At 35.3% G+C, this 22,321-nt stretch overlaps 1 protein-coding gene across 2 annotated transcripts in view; it reads right to left on the bottom strand.

The window, feature by feature from the left end:
• SHISA9 (shisa family member 9) overlaps positions 1 to 22,321 on the bottom strand; it is a 438,119-nt gene that overhangs the window by 167,885 nt on the left and 247,913 nt on the right. The gene's annotated exons all lie outside the window — the stretch shown is intronic.

The following is a 22,321-nucleotide window of genomic DNA, read 5'->3' as shown; positions in this document are numbered from 1 at the left end:
GTAATTTTACAACATTGACAATTGCCGAACCTTTTGTTCCAATTTTTCCCCTCCTTCTCCCCATCCCCTTCCCCAGATGGCAGGTTGACCAATACATGTTAAATATTAAAGTATAAATTAAATACAATATAAGTATACATGTCCTAACAATCAAAAAGAATCGGACTTTGAAATAGTGTACTATTAGCCTGTGAAAGAAATAAAAAATGCAGGCAGACAAAAATATAGGGGTTGGGAATTCTATGTTCATAGTCATCTCCCAGAGTTCTTACTCTGGGTGTAGCTGGTTCAATTCATTACTGTTCTATTGGAACTGATTCGGTTCATCTCATTGCTGGAGATAGCCACGTCCATAAGAATTGATCATCATATAGTTTTGTTGTTGAAGTATATAATGATCTTCTGGTCCTGCTCATTTCACTCAGCATCAGTTTATGTAAGTCTCTCCAGGCCTTTCTGAAATCATCCTGCGGGTCATTTCTTACTGAACAATAATATTCTATAATATTCATATACCACAATTTATTCAGCCATTCTCCATTTGATGGGCATCCACTCAGTGGACAGCATCTTTCAAGACATTATCAAGGAGGGCCCTGGCACCCTACAATCAGAAGGGAAAAGAACCCACCAAGCACCTCCCAAAAGAGAGGAAAACTCTCTTGGAAAACTCCAAGGAATATTGTAGCCAAATTTCAGAATTTGTACGTCAATAAGAAAATATTGCAAGCAGCCAGAAAGAAACAATTCAAATATCAAGGAGCTTCAGTCAGGATTACATAGCAGCTTCAACATTAAAGGATTTGAGGGTTTGGAATATGATATTCCTAAAGGCAATCATCTCTGATGAAAAGACCAGAACTGAACAGAAAATACAATTTTCAAATACAAGACTCAAGAGAAACATAAAAAGATAAAACAGGAAAAATAATGTTATTCAATAAAGTTAAACTGCTTAACTACATATAACTACATTAAAACTACATTAAAAGATGATATCTATAACTCTCTTGAAAACTATCTCTATTAGGGCAGTTAGAAAGAGTATACATAAACAAAAGATGAAGGTATAAATTGATGTGATGATATAAAAATTAAGGAGCTATAAAAAAAATTGTACTGAGAGAAGGAAAAAATAGGAGGGGCAGAATATAGTAAACCACATCACATGAAGAGATGCCAAAGCTCTATTATATTAGAGGGGGCAAAGGAAGGGGATGAATATTATTTGAAACTTTCTCCCATTGGATTTTGCTAAAAGATGAAATAATATACACACTCACGTAGGTAGAAATGTATATTACCCTGTAGGAAAGTTGGAGGGCAAAGGGAAAAGAAAAGGGTGGGGGCTGATATAAGGGAAGGCAAATTGAGGAAGTCAGTGGTCAGAAGCAAAATACTAGGTGAGGAGAGACAGAGTAAAATGAAAGAGAAAAGTATAAAAGGGGAGAATAGGATGAAGATAAATACACAGTAATCATAATTCTAAAATTGAAGGGGATGAATTGTTCCATAAAATGGAAACAGATAATGGTATATTAAAAACCAGAATCCAACAATATGATATTTAAAAGAAACATGCTTGAAGCAGAGAGATAACACATAGAATAAAGACAAATGTCTGGAGCAAGAATATTATGATTCAGCTGAAGTTTTAAAAAAAGGTATCATAGAAATGAAGTATCAATACTGATCATATGTTTACCAAGTGGCATAGCATCCAAATTCTTATGGTAGAAGTTAAGTGAATTATAGGAAGTAATAGATAGCAAATCTATAGTAGCTGGGAAATGTGACCATTCTCAGAATGAGATAAATCTAAACACAAAATAAACAAGAAAGAAGCTAAGGAGGTGAATAGAATTGTAGAAAAGTTACATATGATAGATTTCTGGAGAAAATTGAATGGGAATAGAAAGAAATGTACATTATTCTCAGTGGTATATAGCACCTACCCAAGAACTAACCATGTATTGGGGCATAAAAATCTCACAGTCAAACACAGAAAGGAAAAAAAAATGTATATTTTTCAGATCATGATATAATAAAAATTGCATCTAATGAAGGGCCTTGGAAAGATAAAGAATTAATTGGAAACTAAATAATCTCACCTCAAAAAAATGAGTGAGTCAAACAAAAAGTTATAGAAACAATAATTTCATAAAAGAGAATGACAATAATAAAACCATCTAGCAAAATTTATGAGACACAGCCAAAGAAGTACTTAAGGGAAATTTTAATGCTTAATGAATAAATAAATAAAGAGCAGATCAATGAATTGGGCATGGAACTACAACAACTAGAAAAAGAAGAAAATTTTAAATCCCAAGTAAATACCACATGAGACATTCTGAAAATCAAAGGAAAGATAATTAAATTATAAGTAAGAAAACTATTGAATTAATAAATAAAACTAAGCTGGTTTGATGAAAAAATGAATAAAATAGATTAATTTTATTTAATTTGATTTAAAAAAGAAAGAAGAAAACGAAATTTTACCAGTATCAAAAATGAAAATGGTGAATTCACGACCAATGAAGAGGGAGTTAAAGTAACAATTGGAAGCCATTTTGCCTAGCCATTTGCCAATAAATCTGACTATTTTATTTATTCGTTTGTTTGTTTGTTTAATTTATTTTAATAAAATAGAAGAACATTTACCAAAAAATATAAATTGTTCAGATTTGCAGAAGAGGAATAAATATTTAACTCTATTTTAGAAAAAGAAATTGAACAAGCCATCAATGAACTCAAGAAGAAAAAAAAAATCTCCAGAGCTAGATGGATTTACAAGTGGATTCTACCAAATTTCTAAAGAACAATTACTTCTAATACTATACAAATTATTTTGAAAAATACGTGAAGTAGGGGTCCTACCAAATTCCTTTTATGATGCAAAATGGTGCTGATACCTAAGCCAAGAAAGTATTCTATAGAGCTAGAAAAAATAATAAGAAAATTCATATGGCAGAACAAATGTCAAGAATATCAAAGGAAATAAAGTGAGGAGAATGCAAAGGAAGATGGGCTAGTCATACCAGAATCTAAACTATATTATAAACAGTCATCAAAACTATTTGGTATGGGCTAACAAATTAAAGTGGTAGATCAGTGTAACACAGTAGTAAATGACTAAAGTTATTTACTGTTTGATAAATCCAAAGACTCCAGTTTTTAGGATAAGATCTCTGGCAGAAACTAAGTATAGAGCAATATCTCACACTCTCTATCTAGATAAGGTCAAAATGATTTAGACATAAAGAGATGGTAGAGGGCCAGAACTCTGGGGAAGGATACTTGAAACAAGGTGTACTTACAACAAGGTGTTAACTCAATGGAACTGATGAGATAATGGTTCTCTAGTTTATATATACTTAGTACTTAGTATGGTGATGTTACGGTTCTCTAGTTCACACATACTCAATATGCTGTAATGATGTGATTGTAATAAGGTATTTAAAGGCTGAGAGAACTGGGGACACGTTCAGTCAGACTGGGACAGACTGTGAAGGAGACAATAAAGACTTTAGATTCTATTCCTGACCATCCTCGTGGTGACTATCCTACTGAGACTAAGGCCCATTTGGTGGACCTCCAGAAAGCTAACCCAGACATTACAAAAAAAGACAGCATAAGTAATTTAGAAGAATAAGGAATAGTTTACCTTTCAGATATATGGAGAAGGGAAGGATTTATGAACAAACAAGAGATGGAGAAAACTGCAAAATGGATAAATTTGGTTACAATTAAATTAAAAAGCAATGCAACCAATATTAGAAGGAAATCAAAAAACTGGGGAGGGGGGGATTATGGCCAGTATTTCTGATAGAGATTTCATTTCTCTAATATATTGAGAACTGAGTCAAATTTGTAATACAAGTTATTCCTGAATTGAAAAATGATTAAAGGATACGAGCAGGCAGTTTTCAGATGAAAAAATAATTAAAGTTATCTACAATCATATAAAAATTCTCTAGATCACTATTGATTAGAGAAATGCAGATCATAATAACTATGAAGTATCATCTCAAACCTATCAGATTGGCTAATATGACCAAAAATGAAAATGATAAATAATGGAGAAGATGTGGAAAAATTAGAACACCTATAGGTGTTGGTAGAGATGTGAACTGATCCAACCATTGTGAAGAGCAATTTAGAACTATGCCCAAAAAGCTATAAAACTATAGCTATATAAAACAGTTTGATCTGGCAATGACATTATATGGTCATTAAGATCATAAAATAGATAAAAGGATCCACATGTGCAAAAAATATTTATAGCAGCTCTTTTTGTGGTGGCAAAGAATTGTAAACTGAGGGATGCCCATAATTGAAGAATGGATGAACAAGTTGTGGTATATGAATGTAATAGAATACTTTTGTGCTATAAGAAATGATGAGTAGGCAGATTTCAGAAAAACCTGAAAACAATTACATGAACTGAATCTGAATGAACAGAACCAGAAGAACATTGTGCACAGTAACAGCAATATTATGCAATGATCATAATTGATATGATCAATAGTGATAGACTTAGCACTTTTCAGTGATACAATAAGCAAAGACAATTCCAAAAGACTCATGATAAAAAATACTATCCACATCCAGAGAAAGAACTATGGATTCTGAATGCAAAATTTTCATTTTGTTGTAGTTTTTTCCTTTCCGTGTTTTTTTCTGCTTTGTTCTGATTCTTCTTTCACAACATGACAAATGTGGAAATATGTTCAACAAGATTGTATGTGTATAACCTACATCAGAATGCTTACTCTCTCAGGAAGGGGAGAAAAAAATTGAATTCAAAATCTTATAACTATTTTTACATATAATTAGAAAAAATAAAGTACTACTAGGTTAAAAAAAATAAAGCTATGATCTGTGAGGAAACAGAAAGTCTCCTTAAGCCATGAATATGTTGGCCTGCTTTGCCAAAGAGAATGGGATTTGGTGTCCAGCTGCTATCAAAGCAAGTCATGGCATTGTCTTCCACAGAGATTGTGGAGGCAGTGCCTAAGCCATTGCCACCAGAAAGAGTGTTGATAAACTCTCTAACACATTTTGCAGTTTTAACTATGTGTTGGGAAGTCAGTATCAATTCATTAATATTTCTTGATTTTCCCATAAAGTTTCATTCAAACAAACTGGGGGAAAGGAAGGGAATAGCTAACCTTTAACCTAAACTTACAGTGTTCCTATTCCCTATCACTTCTGCAAGGGTAATTTTTCTTACCACACTCACATTCAGATCCCTTTCTCTGAGAAAGCATGGTACAAGGGAGAGAACTGGATAATTAGGGGAAATGATTTACCTTCTTTAAATCTTAGTTCCTAATCCTTAAAATGAAGGGATTAAACTTTATAAAAGAGAAAGGAATGAAAGAGGAAATAGTGAGAGAGACAGACAGAGAGACCCAGACAGACAGTGACAGAGACAGAGACAGAGTCAGAGACAGAGACAGAAAAACAGAAGTAGGCTATGACTATCCGATCCTGTGATGAGTGTCCTTGTCTGTCCAGGTGAGTTAGTTGATCAGCTCAGGGTATTTTATTGCTTATTATTCTAAGGTTTCTTCCAGCTCTAAATCTATATGCCTATGATCATTTCTTATTCATCTACCTGAGAAAGGCTATCACAAAAATGATCAATAGATTTGGAAATAAGCCACTTCTTTCTGAACATGATATGTATGTTCCATCTTCATACCTTTTCTTGTGCCAGGTCTTTTACCTAGAATGCTCTTCTTTTTCCTCTAAACTATTCAAATGTTGTCCATCCCAAGAAAAATCACATTTCCATGTAACCTTTACTCCCATTTCCGATCTATAGTGAATACTTTCTCTTCCAAAAGTCATAGCCCATATTGTCTGTCTTGTACATTTGGTAACTGAGCATAAACTACCTCATGATCTCAGTTACTCCCTAGCTATATAAACATAGGTAAGTCAATTAGCCTCTTAGTTTCAGTTTCTTCATTTATCAAATGAAAAGAATAATATCCCAAACTGGTGGCCAGTGCATAAAGTGCCAAGCCTGGAGTAAGAAAGAACTGAGTTCAAGAATCTGAGTGCAGACACTTACGAGCTGCATGACCCTGGAAAAGTTATTCAACCTTATTTACCTCAGTTTTCTCATCTGTAAAACGATCTGGAGAAGGAATTGCAAACCACTCCAGTTTATTTGCCAAAAAAAAAAAAAAATGTAAACTGGCATCATGAAGAGTAAGACATGACTGATAAATCACCAAACCACAACAACAATAGATCAAGAGCCAACTTGTAAGTCAAAATTCAAGATTTACCTCTGACACATATTACCTGGGTGATCCCTGGGCACGTCACCTAAATCCTTAGTACCCAAGGAAATTCTCTAAGACTATAAATTGTAGAGCAGTTGCAGGCCTGCATTAGTAGAGGGAATTCCATATATCTAAAAATTATAGGTCTGGCACAACAATATTAATAATAACTTGGCTAAGAAAATATAATCAAAAAAGAATTTCTTCTGAAACTGCTTTACTGAAGAGTTTTTAAAAATTACTCCTAATTAGCCCATCAGTTATTGGGATATAAATAAGTTTTTTTTTAATATGCTTGAAAATCATTTGTTCCCTTAAATAGGTCAAACATTCCCCCCAGTAATCTTGTTTATACTTGTAATTTGCTTAGCAAACCCTTTCTTCTTAATAGTGAAAAGGTGAACTTCCTGAGTCTGAGTCAGAACATCACACATTTCCAATTAGTAGGCTCTAAATCCCAGATCTTCAACTATAGTTTTTAACTCTTTCAAGAAACTAGTAGGCCCTTGTACTCCAGTGCCTTGTAAAGTTCCTTCCTTTTAGGCCCTTCAGTTCTATTGTGTACCAATCAAGTTCTACTCAAGTTGAGGGGTACAACATGGCTCCTCTCATCCCAACACCAGACTCCTCATCAATTTTTGCAATGGTTCTAAAGATGTATTTGTTTCATGTCTTGGGGTTTAAGTCATGTATTTACTGCATTACTACCATTGTGATACTGACCAAATTCACAGGCCAAGATTCTACGCTCTACTGACCTATGATTTCTATTCCAAAAAACTGATTTCTTACAAGCCACTCAGCAATTTGCAGAACCCCACAGAGGAGTTACAAGGAAACTGGGACTGAACTGGTACAGCATAGTGGTTTCCCTTCACCTTTGATATACTTGCAAGTCCACAGAAAGCAGATTTTAGATTTGTCCTGCTGAAATTCATCAGAATGTTGATGTGCACTCCAGCCAAGTTTTTTTGTTTTTTATTTTTTTGGTGACCTGTGACAACTCAGTCACTTACATGGGAATGAAAGAATAGTGGTCTTAATCAACCAGTGAAAAGTTGTCTTACTTTCTAATGTAAGGGGTTGAACCTTCCTCCTTCTCTAGTAAAAATATCAAAGATTTAAGTATTTCACTGAGTATCCCCTACTGTGCTGACTCAAAAATGTCCTCTCTTATCCTCTTTGTCTATTCAGAAGCTTCATTAATTTCTGGTTTGTGCCTACTTTCTCCTTGAATCTTGCTCTAACTACTCCAGCTCACAGGCAGTTTTTCTTTTGCTCTCAAATCCCATAACATTTATAGTCCATACTCACCACCACCAACCACCATTTGTGTCGCTGTCATAGAAATGCATTCACTAAATGATCCTAGAATAGCGAATATAAAGATATTCCCAAGCTAGACCTGACATAATTAGAGTGTAGAGTTTCTGTAATCCGATTCTTGAACCCTCCAATAAATTAATTGGTTTAACTCCTTTTCCTAATGATGACATTAGCCTTGGTATTGTAAATAGTGAGTTGCCCTTGAAGTTATTAAGACCTGGATTCAAGTATTGCCTTTGACATGTGAAATATACTGGCTCTGTGACTCTGGGGAAGTCACTTAATCACACTCAGTACACCAAATCACTCTCTTAAGAATGTTAAGTTTCATTGCTAGTGCTGAATGGCAGAGGGAAATTCCTCACAAGAAGTCCCTAAAACTAATATAATCACCAATCTGGCCCCTGCCCCCTACACATAATGAGAAAAGAAACAGGGTAATGATACTAACACTACTCATCTCACTAAGTTATTGTTTTTTAGTCTTAATATAGAAATGAGAATCATTATCATTGTTATAACAATCTCATTCCTCAAATATAATCAAGTTGAAAGTTATCACAGAATCATTGATGAAGAGCTGGAAGGGACCATAGTGGCCATCTCCACACAGATGATAAATTTCAGAGGAAGTTCTTAGGAACTTGACCCCAAGTTACATGATTCATTCATTGAGCAATATAGAAGGTTCTGATGATACAAATTTACCAGCTAGTTGAGGGAGACAGGATATACACATAAAATAACAAATAACAATAATGTTCCTAGTTCCTGACTTATTGAAGATCTAGGTAATCTGGACTTGGACTTCTATCCTGAGACATCAGGATACTGGCACAGGATACTGGCCATCATCAGTATGACAGACAACATGGAATAATGGGAAGTACATTGAATGGGCAACCAGAAGAGCTTTCTTCTAATCTTGACTCTGCAGTTAATTTGTTTTGTGATGATGAGCAAAATCAACTCTCATTTCTGGACCCTATTCCTTCATCTGTTAAAAATGTTTTTAGATAAAGTGATTTCTAAAATTTTCAGCTTTGGCTCAGAGATGTGGAATCTTCTACAAAAGCTTGTATGTGACTGAGTTGTCACAGGTCACCAAAAAAAGAAAGAAAAGAAAAGAAAAAGAAAAAAAGGACTGACTCACCAGGAATAAGAATGGAGGGTTTTGTCACTGGTGACTTAAAATCATTATTTAATAATATCTAATATAGTGTATGACAATTTCTCCTTCCCACTCCTTTTGAGGAAGCTGGATAACTCAAGAGATAGAGCTCAGGTCTTGAATCCAGGAAGACTTGAGACCAAATATATCTTCGAACATGATTTGTATGTCTCTAAAAAAGTCATTTAACCTCTCTCAACCTTAGTTTCCTCATCTGAAAATAGCATCTACTTTATGGGTTTTCAAGAAGAGTTTTTTTTCAGGGAATTGAAAGGCTGAATTTTGCCCAAAGTATGTGTAAATGGGAGGACTTGAACCTGGGTTTTTGCCTTTCTCTGAGGTTAGCTTTCTAGAAACTATCTTATCTAGCTTAATTTTCTTATTCTAACATTATCCCTTTACTACAACATTTATTTAGTAAATTTGCATAGAAGTGCATACAGGTCAGCTAAATAGAGCAGTAGATAAAAGTATTGGTCTTGAAGTCAGAAAGACTCATTTTCCTGAGTTCAAATCTAGCCTCAGACACTTAATAGATGTGTGATCTTAGGGAAGTCATTTAGCCCTTTTCGCTTCAGTTAACTCATCTGCTAAGTGGACTAGAGAAGGAAATGGGAAACCATTCTGGTATCTTTGCCAAGAAAACCCAAAAAATGGGGACACAAAGAGTAGGGTTTAACTGAAACAAATAAACAACAATAATAGAAGAGCGAACATTTGTTTATTATAAAAAAAATAATAACTTGCATTATAAAGGCATATCTTTGTTGGCAAACCCCATCTTCATTTCCCAGGAACCAAAGCACTACCCACCCTTCTCCATTTCTTATCATCATTGCTACTTCAGCACCAAAGTTAGTTTGGCATAAAGCAGCAAGAATCCCAATGAGTTTTTTTGCCAATTCATTTTTCTTTCTTGCCTCTACCTATGGCCTTCACCTCCATCCTCAAGACAAGGCTCTGATTTATTTCAGACTCTAACAAAGTAGAAGTAGAAAGACTGAAACAAAGTTTTAAAACCTCATCCTAAGCATTTTGTAAGAGCCAAATAGAATGTCACACCATGATTGCCGACCACTTTAGCAAAGCAATCTTTCCACTAACACAAGCTGTTATCAATCTAGTATCTCCAGGAAGGAGTGTATGTCCCATCTTTCCCTATCTCCTAATCTCTCATCTCCTTATCACCAGTGCATTGAGGGGGGAGAAGAGGAATATGAGCGCTTGTCACCAAAGCATTATTTTGCTTAAAAATAATGAATGTAAAGAGCAAGAAGATATGGGTGTGGCCAAATCCCTCCTTATCTTGCCTTCAGGTAAGTTTCCTTATTCCCCCACTAAGAAATTTCTGGGCTTCCTTAATGAAGGGCCTCTTTTACCCTGAGGAAATGGTGATACCTCAAAGACAAGGAACAATGAGGATAGACAGTCTAAGGAAAAAACTTTGGAGGAGGAAGGGTAAAAAAAATCTGGAGGAAGGGGGTACATAAAACTGACCTCCTGCCAGCTCCAATCACGAGTTCCCTAATTTCTTGCTTTTAGGCCCTTTTAAAATTTTAGCTCTACATTGGAGTGGAAGAGAGGAAGCCTGGAAATATGATTTTAACAGCTGCTTATTCCAATGTTGAAAGATCAATTGTTTTAATGAACTGACATTGTTAAAAATTCAGGTAATATCTGTCTCTTACAGGGGAAAAAGAAGGGAAGGAGGGAAACAGACAGAGATAGATAGACAGAGGTGGGGGGGGGGGAGAGAGAGAGAGAGAGAGACAAAAAGAGACAATGACAGGGAGACAAAGAAAGAGATACACATACACATACAAAGAGAGAAGGATGAAGGCAGGGAGAGAGGGAGAGACAGATACAGAGACAGAGATAGAAAGAAACAGAGAAAGAGAGAGAACAAAAAGAGAGATTGAGAGACAGAGAAAAAGGGAGGGAGAGAGAAATTCTCTTTCTCAAATCCCCTTTTTTCCTTTTCTTGAGATTTTTTTGTTTTGCTTTATTTTAGACCATAACCATAATTTTCTTGCCAGAAAAAAACTCTTACTGAAGAAACTACTGCCAATGCAGAAATGTACCTGACCTATATCTTGTAATCTTAAAAAATTACCTGGGACACTGAGGGATGGAAATCAGGTCTTCTTGTCTGATACTATCTCTCTTTCCATGATGCCAAGTTGTTTATTCTCTTAAGGAATCACTCCCTAAGACATTATTTCCTTTTTCCTCATCAAGAAATAAGTCATTTTCAGAAGATACTAAAAACAATAAGATCATTGTGTAAGTTTATAGTTTGGGTAGAGGTTAATTGGGAAATTAAGGTTTCAGAGTCATGAAATGGATAGAAAATCAGAATTAATAGATGAAATTGCCATAATTACTGTTTATATTTATATAGCATTTTAGGATTGCAAAATATTTAAAATATAAGATATTTCTCCAAAGTCTTAATCCTACTTTTAAATATTAAAAAAAAAAAACATATTTAAGCTGATTTAAACTATTAAACATTAAAACTGCATTAAGATTTTAGGGAACCCTGTACATTATTCCACTATCACTATTCCCATAATAACCCTAGAGATGTATAATGTTTTGTCCATAATCACACAACTTATAAGAGATGGAAACATGGCTTAATTCCAGGCCCTCTGACTCTTTGCCCAGAGTCACAAGGCATTACAAAATAAAACAATTATAATTTATTATTCTTATTGAGAGAAGGATGGGGGGAGGGAAGATGAGGAAGGCAAAGTCCAGTTCTTTAATTCAGTATCTTGTTTGCTTGGAGAGAAGCAGTGGGACAGTGAAGAGAGGCAGAAAGATTTTGGACCCAGTTCTTCACATGTGATTATCCTCTGCCCTTGAGCAAATAAATCAACTCTTCAATGACCAAGACTCTGACACACTCTCTCTCTCTCTTGCTGTCTCTGTATATACATATATATATATGCAATCTTTAAAAAATATATCTATATATAAAATATATCTATATTTTTATATAGATATATTTTTTAAAGATTGCAGATTCAGGTCTTTAATATACAGAACTGCTATCAATAGAACTAAAGTAAGTAATTTTAGCTTATCCCTATCTTATCATGTTGGTCCCTAAGGAGAAAAATATTGAAGTTCTCTCCTTCTGTAGCATGGTAGAGTAGAAAGGACTATAGATCTGGAGTCAAAGGTTTAAATATAAACTCTATTACTAATTGTATGGTCTTAGGCAAGTTACTTAACTTCTTGAACCTCAGTTTTCCTATCCATGAAAAAGGATTGAAAGTAGATGATCACTAATATTCCTTCCAGATTAAAATTGCATGGTTGTTTATACAACCTTAATTTCAAATCATCTTCTTTGATGACTCCTCAAGGAATAGAGAGAAAAGGGATTTTTCTCCCAGGGAGAATGTCAACTACTTAAAGACCTAGAGATTTACCCCTATTATTCAATTAAATTTGTTAACATTTATTAAGTGTTTACTATGTAATAATGCATGTTGCTACACACTCTGCTCAATGACAAAAAGAAATAAATAAGACCTGCCCTCAAGGAGTTTAGATTGCACTCAGAAGGTACAATAAGCAAGTGAATATAAGGTATATATAAAATAATATCAAGAAGAAGAGATTGTAATTAACTGAGAGAATCAGAAAAGACCTTATGTTGATCCTCATGGATTGGAGAACAATGATCGACCTAGTTGATAGAAAAGCATAGTTGAGTCTATAAGGATCCAAATGGAAGAAAAGAAATTTGAAATATTTTTACACAAAGATTGAGGATCCAGAGGAAAAAGGAGGATTTAAAGAAATGACCATAGAGTGACCATTGCCATGTCTTCAAAGAGAAGACAAAAAGAAGAGGTTTGATATTTAAGGCAGCATAATATGCTAGAAAGAATGCTTGACTTGAATGGCTCATTCTTCTGACTCTACAGATCTATACCACAGGAAATTAAAGGCTTGTGCCTGGGGAACTGAGATAACACCAGTCTCAGGATCATATATTTAAACATGAAAGGAACCTACAATGCCATCTAGGCCAAACTTGTGGGTTTTTTTTTTTTTTTTTTTTTAACAGAGAGAGGAAGTTGAAGCCCCGAGATTCTGATATCCCTAAGGTCACAGAAGTGGTAGGTAACAGCTGGAATTTGAATCCTTAATTTATATATCAATGATCTTTCCCCAATATTATGTCTCTATTTATTCATTCATTTATTTATTTATCATAGCTTTTTATTTTTCAAAATACATCCAAAGATAGTTCTAAACATTTACCCTTGCAAAACCTTTTGTTCCAGATTTTTCTCCCTCTCTCCCTACCTCCTTCCTCCTCTAGACAACAAGTAATCCAATATATGTTAAACGTGCAATTCTTCTAAACATTTCTCATGCTGCCCAACAAAAATCAAATCAAAAAGGAGAAAAAATGAGAAAGAAAAAACAATCAAGTAAACAATAACAACCAAAAAATGGTGAAAGTACTATGTTGCAATCCACACTCAGTGCCCACAGTTCTCTATCTGAGTGCAGATGGCTCTCTCCATTACCATTGGAATTAGCCTGAATCACTTCATTGTTGAAAAGAGTCATGTCCATCACAACTGATTATCACATAATCTTGTTGTTGCTGTGCACAATATCCTTTCAGTTCCACTCACTTATATGCTATCTCTTTTCAAGAGATAAAAAATAAGGGATTATGCCAATGCATTTATTGAATAAAAGTTGGCGATAACTTTAATCTTTCCCTGGAAAAAAAGACATGCATAAAAGAATGAAATATTTTCATGATGCAGAAAAGATATGCCTAGGGCATTATAGTGGAACTTCTCAAATACTACCCCTGTTATCCCAGGAAAACTATTTAACCTCTGCTACCTTGGTTTCCACATTGTAATATTGGCAAAATAACACCATCTCTCTTTCATGAGGTTAAAATGAGATAATAATTGTAAAGCATTTTACAAATATTAAAGCACTATGGATTTAAGGAAATGTGTGGACCCCACATATTTGAGAGGCTCATGTAAGGAAAGGATGCTGTCCTTGTCATTGTGTGTACCTCAAGAAAGATAGAATAAACATCATTAGACTATTCTTCCTCCCACCTTTTTCTGAAGGAGACTTTCATTCCTGCCAGGAGGCAAAGCAGGAGGTTGAGGCTGGAGGCTACTCTCTGCTTTCCTTAGAAAGTAGGTTAGAAGTATATCTACCTACTCCCTTAAATAGTTTGCCAAGAAAATCTAATCAGGTATAAGCTAATTTTGATTACTTTGTCATTTTGGGGGAAAGGCAGGCCACAAGCTTTAAATACAAGGCTCAACCTATTGTGTCCTGCTTTCTAGAGCCCCCAAGTTGGAGTGACAAAATGTACCGTGCTTTCTAGCACCCCCATGCCAGGGTTAAAATATACAACTTAGTGAAGTAGGGATGAATCGAGACTCCAGAGGATGGTTAAAATATGGAGTCCGTTTATTCCAAGGTCTTCCCCCTTTATACACCCTCATACCCTTATATAACCAAAGCAACACTGCACATGCACTAAGTATATATTGCTCATGTGGGACCACATAAGCAACTTGCTATTGTACGTAGTTTGCCACCTGGTATCATTCTGCCTCAATCTCAACACAAGTTGTCATCGCCCCCTGACTTCTCAGGAAAGTGGAGAGCCCTTAGAGGAGATGGAGAACCGAACCAGACATTGTTAGCAGGTTCCCTCTGGGCTGAAAGGTCTTATACTTCACCCAGAGTTTCCCACTATCTGGGACCCTCTATATCAACCTCCCCTGTCCTCACTAGATACTAGTTATACAATGAACATACAGAGAAAATATAAAAGAAATCATAAGAAAACAAAAATCAGAGAAGGTATACATCAAAGAATATGTACAATACAATAAAAAATGAAGGGATCTATTTAGGAGTGAGATAATCAAGCTCTACTAAGAAAGAGGGTACCAGATCTCACCTAAAAGGAAACTCCACAAAGTTTCTAGAGTGGCAAAATAGGAATAAGGACATGATGCAAACTTTTAACAGACTTCTCATGTCTTTCTAGAGTTTTTTTTCCTTCAACAACATGAAGTGGATCAGTCTTTTCCTCTTCTCTCTTGAAGTCACAAGTTATTTGATGCGTTAATGAAAACTAGCTTGAAGAGTTCTCCCAAAAAAAAAAAAAAAAAACCTCAAAAGGGACACTTGTTTATAGTCTCAAAAAGGAACTTCCTAAGAACTGAAACTGTTGCCTCTTGCCAACTCTACCTAATATTTCAAACAGAGCAGGATCTTTATTTGCACCCAAAAAAAGATAGAATGCCATACCAATAGGCTTTGAGATATAAATGTTAGTTAATATCATTATCAACATCATCTTCACTCACTAAAACTCTTATTTTTTCATAACCATCATGAGACAGCTAACTGAAGAACAGTGCACAGGGGTTAGAATCAGGAGTATCTCAGTTCAAATTCATCCTCAGAGACTTGTTTAGCTGTGTGACTCTAGGCAAGTTATTTTATACTTATCTGTTTCCTCAGTTTTAAAATGATGATATTAATAACAAACTCCTGGGGTTTTTATCAGGACAAAATGAGACAATATTTGTAAAACATTTAGCAAAGTGTCTGGAACAGAGTTGGTCCCTAATAAATGTTTGTTCCCTTTCCTATCAGCTACTTTGCATCTCCTTTCTTCTCCAGATTCTTTAGGCCCTGAGAACTAATTTAATTTCCCTCCAATGAAAACTCTCTACCCCTGCCCTCTGGAGAAGTGTTCTTTACCTACAAAGAGTCTTTGATTTTCCAACCAGGACCTTGCTGAGAAGTTGGAATATGTGTAAATATGTCATGTTTGCCCTAGTGCAGATGTCTCCTCACATCTATAAAATAATCCCCAACACAGACTGCTGTCCTTTGTATATACTCTATAATTTTGGACCTGTTTTCTTCTGAGTTCCACAGAAGTTTATATCTTCCCCTCATTCTGCTCTCTGCTCATGATTCTAGCTTGTATCTTGCCAGCAATGAACCATCAGCAATCTGCCATCTTGCCTTTCTCACTGCAGGTGACAAAAGTTTCAATCTGGTTCTGTGCTCAAATCCCTTTCTCTTGCAGCTGGCTCTGCTTGACTTCAATTTAACCCTTCTGGAGTTCTGACATAGAGTAGACACATTAAGATGACAACTCTGTCCTCTGGTCTCAAGTCACTTGAAGAGACCCTTTTTAGACCCTCATTAGATTCTTGGGAGCATTCAAATAAACTCTCCAAAGAAATTGACCCAGTAGCTATTTCACTGAATTAGAATTTTAGATACCTTGCCAACCATTGACTTTCTGTGTGACCTTGGACAACGTACCAAATTAAAGTGGGAAGATCACCTGTTAGAACTGGAATTAGAAGCCCAGGGTTCAGATTATAAATTTATTGTTTATTCCTTCTATGTCTCTGAGCAAGCCACTTAAATCCTTTAATGACCAATTTCCTCATCTGAGAAATGATGAGAATTGTACAACTTTGAGGCTCCTTTGAGCTTTAAATCTATGATTCCCAAATCCTACTATATTCCTGGCCTCAGTTTTTCCATCTGTGACAGAAAAGAATCACATGCACTCACTCTGACTGCCTCTGGGGCTTGAGGGAAGCATAAATGGCATGACCAGGCAATGAACACCTCAGACACAGTGTGTTAAATGAAGTGATAGGGTGGTTTCTCTAATTAACAAGCTTCCAATTAAACTTCTGGCAATGGTGCATTGAGTGTAGAAGCCTGAATATGCAGCATGAAGTTGAATTAAATATTTTGATTGCATCTGGTTACCAGAGACAGAAAAAGGACACTTTTCCCTCGTTAACAACAACCTTGGTCATGATCCCTAAGATGAAGTTTCCCAAAGTAATGATACCATTATAATCTTATGTTGCTATCAGTCACTCAACAGTGCCTCCCTTCTTCCCATCATATCTGCATTTATTCATCTTGCTGAAATATACTAAGTAAGCTTTCTGAAGTTTTCTGAAAGTTGGCAGGAAATAAGGAATCCCCAGTGAGTGAATGGTCTGGTCGAAAGAGCACGGAAGAGATGATCAGGAGATTTTACCTATCCTACAGGCTTAGCTGTAAATGAGCTATGCAACAAGTCATAGTAGTATAGGGGAAAGAGACTTGGTTCTTGGAGTCAGAGGGTCTGGAGTCAGATCCCAGTTCTGACATTTAAAAACATTTTAGCAAACCATTTTAATACCACATCCCTCAATCTCAGTTTCTTCATCCTTAAAATGGAGAACAGAGTTTAGAGTAGATATCTCTGAGAGTTGATGACCCAGAGACTCTAGTTCTATGATGCTATGAATTTATGTTTCCTTTTCCTCATCTGACAAATGAAGATAACAGTAACAGAACTACCTGGCTTACAGAGTTATTATGGAGATCAAATGAGATTTATAGGTATGAAAGTAGTTTGAAATGTAACATACACAAATAGAAAATGGTATTATTATGGTTTTTATTAATTCCAACTCAAAGCTCATCATCCTTCAGATCCCCTTTTGATCCTTAAGAAACTTCCCTGACATAAAGACTACCTTCAAATCTTGGGAATCAGGCAAACCTTTTATCAAAGGCTGCAAAGTGCTGTGCTCTATAGCTGTCTTCTAAACACTTCAATCTTTTCAGTGTTAAATGTTTAGAAGGGCTCTCTCCCTTTTCTGCCCAAATTTCACTCCTTCCAAATTCAAGTCATCCTCATGTTGACAGACACAGTTTTGACTAGATGTATCTTGCTAAATGTTGGCTTGGCTCCATTTGGGACTGCTATGTGATATTTTTTTTCTTTCCTCCATCAACCCTCTATCCCCTAACTAGAGTATCATAGAACCAGAGAATCAGGATTTTAGGACTGGAAAGGCGTCAGACATTATCTAATCCAACTTCCTTAGTTTACAGATGAGGTAACTGAGGCTCAGACGCTCACCCAGTGAAACAGCTGCTTCTGTCTATAAAGATGTCAGATATAGAAATCATGGTCAAACCCTAGCCCAAATGGCATACTTAACAATTGGGTTCAGAGACTGAGTTTCATAAAGGGCAGATAATAAGATCACCCCTGGTTTGTATTCCAAAGAAATGGCCAGTCAGTCGTGGCTCAGTTTCAGGTCTAAATAAAAAAAAAAAAAAAAAAAAAAAAAGAATTAGTATCAGCAACTCTCTATTAGACTTTGGCACAGATAGTGAGCTCTGTGGACTAACCACGTCAAATTTTAAAGCCCAAGCAGATTTTCCTCTCCTGCCCTGCTTACTTTTGGCCAAACTCCCTCTGTTGCCAATTGGTCTGTGTTCAAGCAGCAAAACTAATTTTAATATTTACTTAGTACTTTGAAAGAGCTGTGATTATGTCAATGTGAGCACCCACTTCACAAATCAATCAAGAAGCTTTTATTAAGTGCCTGATATGGAGCTAATACTGTGCTGGGCACTGAGAAATTAAATACAAAAATAAGATAGACCCTGCCCTTAAAGAGGTTACCTTGTAGAGTGACAGAAGATGTTCGCAGGGAAATAAATATAAGATCCATTAAAAATACATAATGCACAAAGATGGAAGAGTCACTATCACTGTGGGGAAAAAATCAAGACAGGTTTCTTAAAGGATGTGGATCTTGAACTGAGTCTTGAAAAGAGAGAGATTCCAAGAGGTAGAAGTGAAGAATTAAAGTATTACAGAAATGACAGGAAAGTAGGGGCAGATGGGGAGAGACACAATCTGAACAAAGACACTGAGGTGGGAGATGGAACATGATGTAGTAGGAATTCACAAGATTATTGCGAATCATAAATCCTCCACATTTTTATGTGTTGCTGTGACCAAAAAAAAAAAAAAAAAAAAAATTCATCACCTAACAGCCAGACTTTAGAAAATGAACTTCTCTGAACTCAGCTCAGCTAGTCCATCACTGGGTCCTTTCCAATTTGGTAAGACCTTCCAAAATTCAGGGGCATAGCCCTCATGAACCCAAAGTTGCTCCCAAACTATGACAAAGAATCAAAAGAATACTTTTGAAAAAGATCTTAATATTAGCCAGAACAAAATGTAATTCAAATGATAAACCTAGCATGCACACACAACAATAATGATAAATATGTTTTATATTATAAAGTCATACTAAAATATTTTTTCCTTATTTTGTCATGGTATTGGTGTAAAGGATGTCATTAGAAACATACAGGACCAGAAAAAAAGATGGTGAGTCAGTCACATGAGCAGATCAAGAGATAATTATTGGTAGTCATTGGCGTTCTCCAAATAGCAAAAAAAACTAGAAGACTTCCACAATATTGAGCAAATCCCCTCAGATGGAATGTTCATAGAAATTAAGAAACAAGAATCACTTCAGGATGATTAGTGACAAAAAAGTTGTAATCTGCAGAATTCATGATTCAACTATTCTGTAGAGCAATTTGGAACTATGCCCAAAGGGCTATAAAATTATGCTGCTCCTTTGATCTAACAATACCATTACCACTACAGGCATGTATTCCAAAAGAGATTTTTTAAAAAGTGAAAGGATTATATGTACAAAAATATTTATAGCAGCTCTTTTCTCAGGACAAAAAATTGGTGATTGAGGGAATGCCCATCAATTGGGGAATAGCTGAATAAATGATGGCATGTGATTGTGATGGAATATGATCACTCTATAAGAAATGAAGAGCAAGATGCTCTCAAAAAAAACACTGGAAAGTATTCCATGAGCTCATGCAAAGTAGAATGTACTTTCTACAAAGAAATAGTAATATTATAGGATGATTAGTGCGAATGATTTTGCTTTTCTCAGCAACACAATAGGCTAAATCTATTCTGAAGGATATATGATGAAAAATTCTATCCATATTCAAAGAAAGAACCAATTTTGTCTGAATATAGATTGAAGCAACTTTTTTACTTTATTTTTCTTGAGGGTTTTATTGGGGGTTGCAAAATCTATGTTTTCTTTTACATCATGACTTTTATGGAAAGGTTTTGCAAACTTCACATGTGCCTTCTCAGAGTGGTTGGGGTAGGGAGGGAGGAAGGGAAAAAATCTGAAACTCAAAATTTTAAAAACAAATGAAAAAATTGTTTTGCATGTAACTGGGGAAAATATTAAATATTAAGCTAAAAGTGTCTGCAGAGTTCAAAGAGTATTCACATAACCGGAATCACAATACAATCAAAGAAAAGAGAACCATCAGCTTGGAATTACCTATAATTACAAGTTGACCATAACTATAATTTACATTTGATTATATTTTACAATTTTAAAAAAGTATCTGTCCTATAAAGGCCCCAACACATCTTCATGTTCCCTATCTTAATTATTCCATACAAAAATCCCGGAGGTAGGTAGAAAGATGTGATAATCATGGGTTAGAATAAGTTTCAAGATTATGCACTCCAAGCATTGCTTTTAACTGAAAATGAGCCTCAGAACTAAGGTGTTTAAATTTCCATAGGAAGTTGGAGGCTGAACCCAAAAAAAAAGAATGGCCCAACAGACAGAATCTAGATTTGGAAGTTTTTAACTCCCTGATGGAATCCAAAGCTGTTTGAAACCCTGCTTTTTCTTACTTCAATTCAACAAGCATTTATCAAATAGCAAATTTATCAAATATCAAATACATATAGTATATATGGATATATGCATATAGCCAGGTACTATGCTGGGTATTGAGGATATCAGGAAAAAACAAAATTTTGTGTTCTACTTGAGGGAAGTAGAAGATTCACATTGAAGCAATATGTGATTTGTATCTGCAACTACAAAATTCAAAGTAATTTTGTGAAGAAACACAAATAACTGAGAATGGGGAAAGGTCTTATATAAGAGAAGGCACTTGAGCTGAATCTTAAAGGGAGATAGGGATTCCAAGAGGTAGACCTGAAATAGGAGAGCATTGAAGACATGGAGAAAACAATCTGTACAAGGTCATGAAATCATGAAGAATTTGATTTTCTCTTTCTTCCTCCTTAGAAGGAAAATTGCTGTAGAAAACATCAGTCCCTTTGAATACTACTTCTCCAACAAATTCTACTTTAACATGAGTTCCCTGTTATATAATAGCACTTTCAATCCAGCAATTTTGAGTGACTTTTGAGCTTCATCCCTCTGGAAAAATCTGATAATAGTTTATGTCATCTTCCACAAGCAAAGACATTGCACGTGCCACATGAGGAATTTCCATCTTTCATCCATCTTTCCTTCACAGATTGACAAAATATCAAATGAGCCTTAAAGGCCAAATCTAGTCCAATCTGTACCTGCACTCAACCTCTCCAACTGAACAAACAATTTGAAATAAACAAGTCTTTCCTTGAAATGCCTGTTGGAAAAATCCACCCCTCCTCTAGAAAGACTAACTGTTAGGAAGTTTTCCCATGCATTAATTTTATATTTCTTTTCCATATAACAGCCTTCAAATACTTAAAGAAACCAAGTTAAGTGATACTCAGGGAAATCACTGTTTCCCTTAGTGTGATGCTCTGCAATTCATAGTTTTTCAACAAATTTCTGTTGCTGTTGTTGACATGGATGAAGATGACAATGGTAAAAACCAGTTCTAGAAACAACCATCCTTTGAGTTCTACTTTTCATGGCTTTCTCTTGAAGCAAAATCTACAATTTGAATGAGTTCAGGAAGTAAAGTTAGAGAAATGGGGATTTTAGCCAATGTCCATGATATTGCTGGCCAGGCTTATTGGAAAGACAATTGTAATATCTCTCTAGAGGAGGATTTCTTAAACTTTTTCCATTTGTGACCCCATTTCACATGAGAAATTTTTACATGACCCGTGGTATATAGGTATATAAAATATGTATAAAATCAAACATTTATTGATAATAAATCATAATTTCATGATCCTCACATTCATTTATAAGATAGCAGTCACAACCCACAGTTTAAGAAGTTAGTATCTAGATGATGAAGTTAAAGGCATGAATATGTGACCTTCACTCTGAACCCCAGTTCCTCCTTTGGAAAAGAAAAGTTGGATTAGGTTCCATCTATGGTCCCACACTGCCCTAAATGTATGATACCTCATAGAAAATAAAGCTCTCTTAGGTGCAAAATTTCTATAGAATCGAAGAAAGAAACACTCATAAGAAAAACTATTGACTGAGCTTTTTCTTAGTAGGAAGATATATTCAGTAAGCATGAACAGTCAAGTAGAGTCTCCATCCATGTACTTGAGGTTAGGTTCTGTTGGAATACAGATTTAGGCCCATACAGGAACTCTGTTGATATACATGTCTTTCCTCAATTATTTTAAAGCAATTAAGTAATTAATCCTCAGCTATTTTTTTAAATAACCAGATCATTTCAAACAGCATAATTAATTGAAAGCAATTTACAGACCTCAAGTTCAACATATCCTACCCATTAAAAGGACAACTGTTTTCTTTAAAGCTAAAGTTATTCATGTAAATATTAAAAAGCACAGAGAATAAATCTGCTGTAGCCCCCATCCATTCAATCC

The sequence above is a fragment of the Sarcophilus harrisii genome, chromosome 1 (assembly GCF_902635505.1).
Source record: "Sarcophilus harrisii chromosome 1, mSarHar1.11, whole genome shotgun sequence".
Classification (NCBI taxonomy): Eukaryota; Metazoa; Chordata; class Mammalia; order Dasyuromorphia; family Dasyuridae; genus Sarcophilus; species Sarcophilus harrisii.
Note: the sequence above shows the minus strand (reverse complement) of the source record. Positions and strands in the feature narration are given on the sequence as shown.